This window comes from Neopelma chrysocephalum, unplaced genomic scaffold (assembly GCF_003984885.1).
Source record: "Neopelma chrysocephalum unplaced genomic scaffold, ASM398488v2 Primary Assembly neopelma1_138, whole genome shotgun sequence".
In the NCBI taxonomy this organism is placed as follows: domain Eukaryota; kingdom Metazoa; phylum Chordata; class Aves; order Passeriformes; family Pipridae; genus Neopelma; species Neopelma chrysocephalum.
In genome coordinates, this window is record NW_020897800.1 from 6437080 (window position 1) to 6443998 (window position 6919).

The 6919-nt window shown below is 47.2% G+C and overlaps 1 protein-coding gene across 3 annotated transcripts in view; it reads right to left on the reverse strand.

Annotated features, from left to right (window-relative positions):
* The window catches only part of ARHGAP32 (Rho GTPase activating protein 32), a 251725-nt gene that overhangs the window by 81529 nt on the left and 163277 nt on the right, over positions 1-6919 (reverse strand). The gene's annotated exons all lie outside the window — the stretch shown is intronic.

Genomic DNA, 6919 nt, shown 5'->3' on the forward strand with positions numbered 1-6919 from the left:
GGAGAAGGAGAAGGAGAAGGAGAAGGAGAAGGAGAAGGAGAAGGAGAGATTTCAGATGGAAGTGACCTCTCATGATCATCTAGTCCTGACCACTGAAGGACAGATCAAAGGTTAAATGACATTTTCAAGGGCATTCTCCAAATGGTTCTTAAACACTGACAGACATGATGAGATGGATCCAGGTAACGTCCACCTGTCCCACAAGGATTTTGTGGCATTTTCCTACCCAAGGTGTCTTTGCAGGAATGTAAATGACAAAGGGCTTGGATAAACAGTGTGAAATGAGATTCTGCACAGATAGAAGGATATAAACCCAGGGATCTGAAGGCAGGATTGGAGCTTGCAAAATTTCTGTCAGGTGCCCCAGGCAAGTCTTCAGCTGAATTAAAAACCAATCCATGATGAACAACACTAGCTGCAGATTTACTCCTGAGTGCATATCATGTCCCCAATTAAAACACAGCCAAGATCCAGACGGCTCCAGGGGACAGGGAAGGGCCATGGCAGCATGGAATAATCTGCTTTGGGAAGCTTTTAATATCTACTGATGACTTTTAAAAGCTTCACAGCCTGTTGTGTTCAATAAAAAATGTTGTAATAATGCAGCAGTTTACAGGTTAAAGCACTTTATGAACAGTCATTAATCACAGAATCCCAGAATGGTTTGGGTTGGAAGGGACCTTAAAGCTCATCCCTTTTCACCCCCTGCCATGGGCAGGGACACTTTCCACTAGACCAAGTTGCTCCAGGTTACACAGCCACTCAAGGGCAGGGCCAAGGATTAAAAGGGACACAGGGATGCCTGGCAAGCAGAGCAGGAAGCAGGGAATGTGTGGGGTGAGAGGGGACACAAGCTGTAGGTTGTGACCCCAGCCATGGCTGGCAGACTGTGCCAGGTGCCCTCTTCCCTGGGACACAAAAGGCATGGCCTACTCGGAATTCCCAGTCTGAATTCTGCTACATTCATTTCTTTATCAGCAAAGTTCTAAGCCTCACTTTAATATTAACACCCAAAGCCTGCAAGGCAACTGTAGATGTGAACCCTTCAACCCAGCTCTGTTCCACCCAGGAACTGCAGACAACTCCAGACTGTCACTGTGCCCACAAACTCTGCTCTCAGCTCCCAAGAAATCACCCCTATTTCACAGTCCTACAAAGAGGCACCTACACAGGACAGAAAAGCTTTGGAATTTCCATATTCTGCCATCTCACCTTTTGTCTAAAGGAGAAAAACAAAACCAGGACTGCAAAGTCTAATTATTCCCACAGAGCTGTCAGCCTTTCCCATTCCTCCATCTTCTGCAATTAAGAGGTTCTTGCTCTCTCACTGAGCTGCCAGTGTGACCTTCAGCTGAGCCAGGTTTAGTCACCAACATAAGGAACAACAGCCTGAGAAATCCCTGTGACCCTGGATCTGCTCCTGGCACTGAACTGGCCATTCCAGCACCATCTCGTACACACCCCACAAATAACAAACCATCTGTGAAATGAGCCCAAACCTGGCATTAATTCCATATTTTCAATGCTGGCCTGTAGATTTGCAGTCTCTCCATCATGAATGAAGACAGTAAGAGTTAAATGTGCAAGACAGGAACAGCTGGGGCCAGTGGTGTGACAGGATCCTGCACGGACAGCGTTCCCCTGGCTCCGGATGAACCCCATCCCAGGTACGAGGCAACAACAGCGAGGAAAAGGTGATGGATGAGAGGGACAACTTACCCCACAGCAGCAGGGGTGTCTCTGGCCCCACCAGCTCCCTGGGATGTTCCTCCTGTGCTGCACAGCTCGTGGAGAGGGGCACAGGAGGAAGGTAACCTGGACCCACCGCTCGGCACCTCCAAACTGCAGCTCGGCAGCTGCTAAGCAACAGCACAGCTATCCCTGAGCTATCCCTGAGCTATCCCTGAGCTATCCCTGAGCAATCCCTGAGCTATCCCTGAGGGAGCAGTGAGGCTCCAGGAGATGGGTGCTGTGGATGCCTAGAGGCCAAACCATGTCCCCATTCCCAGGTCAGTCACCCAAGGCCCGTGGGTGTCAGGCTCTCGTGCTGAAGGATTGCAGGATTCTCCATAGAATCACAGAATATCCTGAGTTGGAAGGACCCACAGGGATCATTAGTCCAATTCCTGGCCCTGCACAGGACACCCCAAGAACCACACCCTGTCCCTGAGAGCATTGTCCAAACCCTCCTGGAGCTCTGGCAGCCTTGGGGCCGTGCTCACTGCCCTGGGGAGCCTGGGCAGTGCCCAACCAGCCTCTGGGGGAAGAACCTTTCCCTGAGATCCAACCTAAACCTCCCCTGACACAGCTCTACTGTTCCCTTCCTTCCCTCAGAAGAGCTCAGCACCTGCCCCTCCACTTTTTGGAGCAGAGCTGCCCATCCCTCACTCCCATTCCCAGTGACGATGCACAGAACAGACCTTCACACTTCCACCCAGCACAAAGCTCCTCCACACTCTAAAGGTGAATATTTCCAATATCCCATAATTTTAAGCCTGCCATAACTAAATTCAAAAAGCACCCATGCTTTAGGTTGTATTAAGTTGTATTAAATGAAGTTTTTGCAGATTTGGCACCTGAGTTACAAATTTTGAAATTATTTACAAGGGGTGCAATTAACTGTCCAGGAAGGAATCACTGCAGCAATCCAGGAGGGAACTGGACAACATTTAGAGCTTCCCCTCAGACCTCCAGCACAAATCCCAAGCAGCAAAACCTAAGTTCTCCCAGCCAGACATGCAGAGAGGCACAGCCAGAACAGCAGGAACAACAAGAGCCATATTCCACATCCAGAACACTACAAAGGCTTCCCTACACGAGTGTAAAAATTGTATTTCTTGCTCTCATTTCCTGCAAATTCTAAAGTGCCAGGAGGGTTTGGCAAAAGGATTATTTTTTAATTTAGAGAGTTAATAAAATATTAGACACAATAAGTGCCCGTTAAGTTGGTCTCGTGTTGCCAACTCTGGTTTATAGCAAAGCTCAACATTCCTGGTGCTCCGGGCACTTCACATCCATATGGCAAAAATGCCTTCTGCACATTTTGCATGATTTCCATAAACTGTTGCTCAAATAAATTTTTGATCAGCCTCTAATTTTCCAATTCAATAATTACTGTTCATTTCTTTAACTATTAATGGTCCTGATTTACAGAAGCTTAAACCCCTCATTCCAGTGGGACATCAGAAAGAGGGGAAGGTAAGCACAAGGTGAAGTGATTTCCCAAATTCAGACCTTCAATTACAAACTTGGGTGTGACAAATTTCATTAAAATACAAAAATCAAATACCAAATGAAGATTTTAATATTATCATAAAATAGTTTCGTGATCTTTATAAGGAAAAATTGACCACTGACAAAAAAAACAAGTCTCTTTTGAACAAAATCAAGGTATTTTTGAATTTCAATTCACAGACATGTTCACAGTGAAAAGCATCATGTCAAATAAGGAATTTCTCACAAAATGGAAAATCTGGGTTCACTGCTGCTCTTGTTCCAGCTGCTCTGCTCTCCCTTACTCTGCTGGGCAGGACTGAATGTGTGAGGAAAGCCTGGCGAGATCTCAGCCCACTGCACAGAGCTCCCGGTGTTTTTCCGATTATCAAAGCAAGAAGAAATGTCACGCTCAAAAAAACATCCAGAGATTCCTGAGCTGATGATTGAATTTGCAGTGAGCTGGAGATCTGAACCCTCCATCAGCAAAACCATCACCCCGAGACTGCCGAGCTCCCCGGGCTTCATGTGGAGTGAGAGGAGATTGGGAGGGACAGGGATGCACAGCTCCAGCTCCTGGAGCAGTATTTTTAGCTCTGCTGATCAAATGGCCTCGGGAGGACGATGAGCAGCCCCAGCCAGGAGCAGTTCACACATTCCCTTCAGCTCCTCTCAGCCCTGGAGACTCGGGAAGGGCAGCACTGTCGCTCCCTGTTCCTGTCCTTCCCTGTCGCTCCCCGTTCCTGTTCTTCCCAAGCCCAACACAGCACAACTCCCGCAGCTCCGGGAGAATTTAATTACTAACAGACAGACATTACTTACTGCAAATTAAAGAGGAAGGTGTTTAAAACATCCCTTGCATTTTAATTCCCAGAGTTAAAGCCCCACCGTTGCTCCCTCCCCTCTTAAACACCTCAATTATCAGTACAAAAATCATACTATTAAGTGGGGCTCCCATAAGTCAGGGCCAGTTCCACACAGGAATATTTTTATGTGCATTTAACTGTTTCCACTTGGCACCTGGCAGAGGCAACTCTTCCTGCTGTGCACTGAACAACACTCAGGGGCACCTCCAGCACAGGAGAGGTTCTGCTGTTGGCAGTATTTGTGACACCAGCAATTCACAAAACTTACATGCTGAAATTTTGTAATAAAGATTTATAAATCTCCTCATTATGTAAAAAAACCCCATTTCCAGCTGGATCTGTCTCCATCTGAGCACACAGGTCCCCTTTCTGTCCATCAATCCCAGGGTGTCACTGAGCTCCAGCACACACAACCTTCCTGCCCCACAGTCTGTTTGCTCTGTAGCACTTCAGATTTATTTATTTGAAGACTGGGATAGACCTTTCTTTTCTGGTTCAAATGCTTATTTCCTCAGAGAGATCACATGGATGCTCTCCTGAACCTTCCTGTCCATGTGGAGATGGAGACCAGAAAATGAGATGAAAGTCTCTGGCAAAAGTCACTTCAGTTTGACCCCAGGGTAAGAAAACCCCTCGGATTAAATGGCTGGAAAAGCAGCAGCACCCACCAGGAGAGATTAACTGTGCCATGGGGGGACTCCCACAGCTGGCTGGGGCTCGGGCTCTCTGTGTTATTCCAGCCTGACCCTTCAGCCCTTTCCTATTTCAAGTCACGCTGGAAAATGGTTTGGAAATGTAGTCAAAACAGAAAAGCAGAGCTAATAAAATCCAGCCCTTGGAGTTCACCCAGGAAGTGTTTGGAGCTGGGTGACTCCATGACTTCTGGTGTGTTATTGTAACTCGAAGGAAATTATAAATCTTTCAAGTTAAACGCAGTTTGCACTAAGGCAACACAAAGCTACTTTACTTCTGAATGAAACACTAAAACTTCAGCACTGCACCTGGAAATGAGGGACCAACTAGCATAGGATAAGGAGAATATATATACAGCCAAAGCAGGAGGCAGAAGGCAGAGGGGGAAATTTAGTATATTTATGTGGTGAACCCTTATTAGCCTTATTCCACAGAATAAATTAATCTCTCAGCATTAATTATCAGTTTATTATCAAATAATTGCAATCAGCAGGAAAATAAAGATATTTTAATGGAAACCACTGCAGCTTTTCTCCCCTAAAAATGAGACTTCTTGGATTCCAATTACAGATAAGAGCACCAAACCCACCCCAGGCTGCCCAGGACCTGGGCTGAGCTCCAGCAGTGTCATCCCTGCTGGTCCTCACCCATTTTGGAAGCTCTCCCTGACCAGGTGGGGGTGGTTCTCTGGGTGAGAAGCTGCCACAAGCCATGACCTCCCAAAGCAGAGCAGCTTTGCCACAAACAAGCAGAGGGCAAACATTTGGCTCAGGCTTCGCTGGGAAGTGGTTCTGTGCAGGTACAGAGGAACAGGAGCACACCAAGAAACCCTTAAGCCCATCTTTCCTCCCTGTTTCTGACTGGCAGCCTGACATTCCCTCCTGAACTGGAACCAGGATTTCCAGGATGACACGTGAGTGAAACCCCTGCCCTCCTGACACGTTCTAATTTAAACAATTCCATATCAATCATCTCCCGAGTAAAATTACACCCTGGGAGCAGCAGGTCACACAGAGACACGGGGTGAAGGCGAGGGCACAGCGTGGGGGGCTCTGCTGCACTCCAGAAAATTAAAGGAATGACCCAACAGGAGCTCAGAGCCACAAAAGAAACCCTTCAAAGCCACACACCAACTGCTCAGGGATGGGAACTAAAATTCCACCATCCTCCAGGTGGCAAGCCAAGGAGGGAATGTATGAATGTATATATAGTTACAAATGGTTATATGGACGTTGTAGGGATTAAATACAACTCCCAGATGTGCTATAAACTACTCTGCACTTAAACACAGAGAAGAGTCGGGGTTTCATCAAAGTAAGCACTGCTGGGCTTTAGAATAAAACAAACAAACAAAACCAAACAAAAAACTCTTTGAAAATTACTTGCCTGAGGTGATTAAAACCAGCAAAAGAAAATCTCAGGATGGTTTGGGTTGGAAGGGACATTAAAGTCCATCCCAGTCCACCCCTGCCACGGGCAGGGACACCTTCCACTGTCCCACGTTGCTCCAACCTGGCCTTGGACACTTCCAGGGATGGAGCAGCCACAGCTTCTCTGGGCAACCTGGGCCAGGGCCTCCCCACCCTCCCAGGGAAGGATTTCTTCCCAATCTCCCACCTAACCCTGCCCTCTGGCAGTGGGAAGCCATTCCCCATCCTGTCCCTCCAGGCCTTTGTGAACAGTCTCTCTGCAGCTCCCTTGTATCTGACCCTGCTTCCTTCCAGCCCCCTTCATCCTCACACCCCAGAATGAAGCAACATTCCCAGTGTTTGGAAAATATCACTCACATGGTAAGAAATGTCTCTGGGCAGGGTTAGAGAGAGAGAAACATGAGTATTTCAAGGGAAAAGGTGTAGAAGCATTGATGTGAGAGATGGAGCTGAGCAGGACTCAAGGAGAGATCTCAGAAGGGTGAAGCCCTATTTCGAAAGCACAAGAAACAGAAGCAGCTCTGGAGGAGTTTTGTTAATGGAAAATCAGCTGATGTTTTGGCATCAGTTTTAAGCAGAAACACTGAAAAGTGGTGCCAAGAGCCGGGAGAGGAACACTGAAGACAGAGCATCTTCAGTGTCCAATACCCCTGGTAGGTCTTTACAAAGGTGTGCTGGTTTAAAAGTTAACCAGCAAGGCAAAATGAACTCAATTCA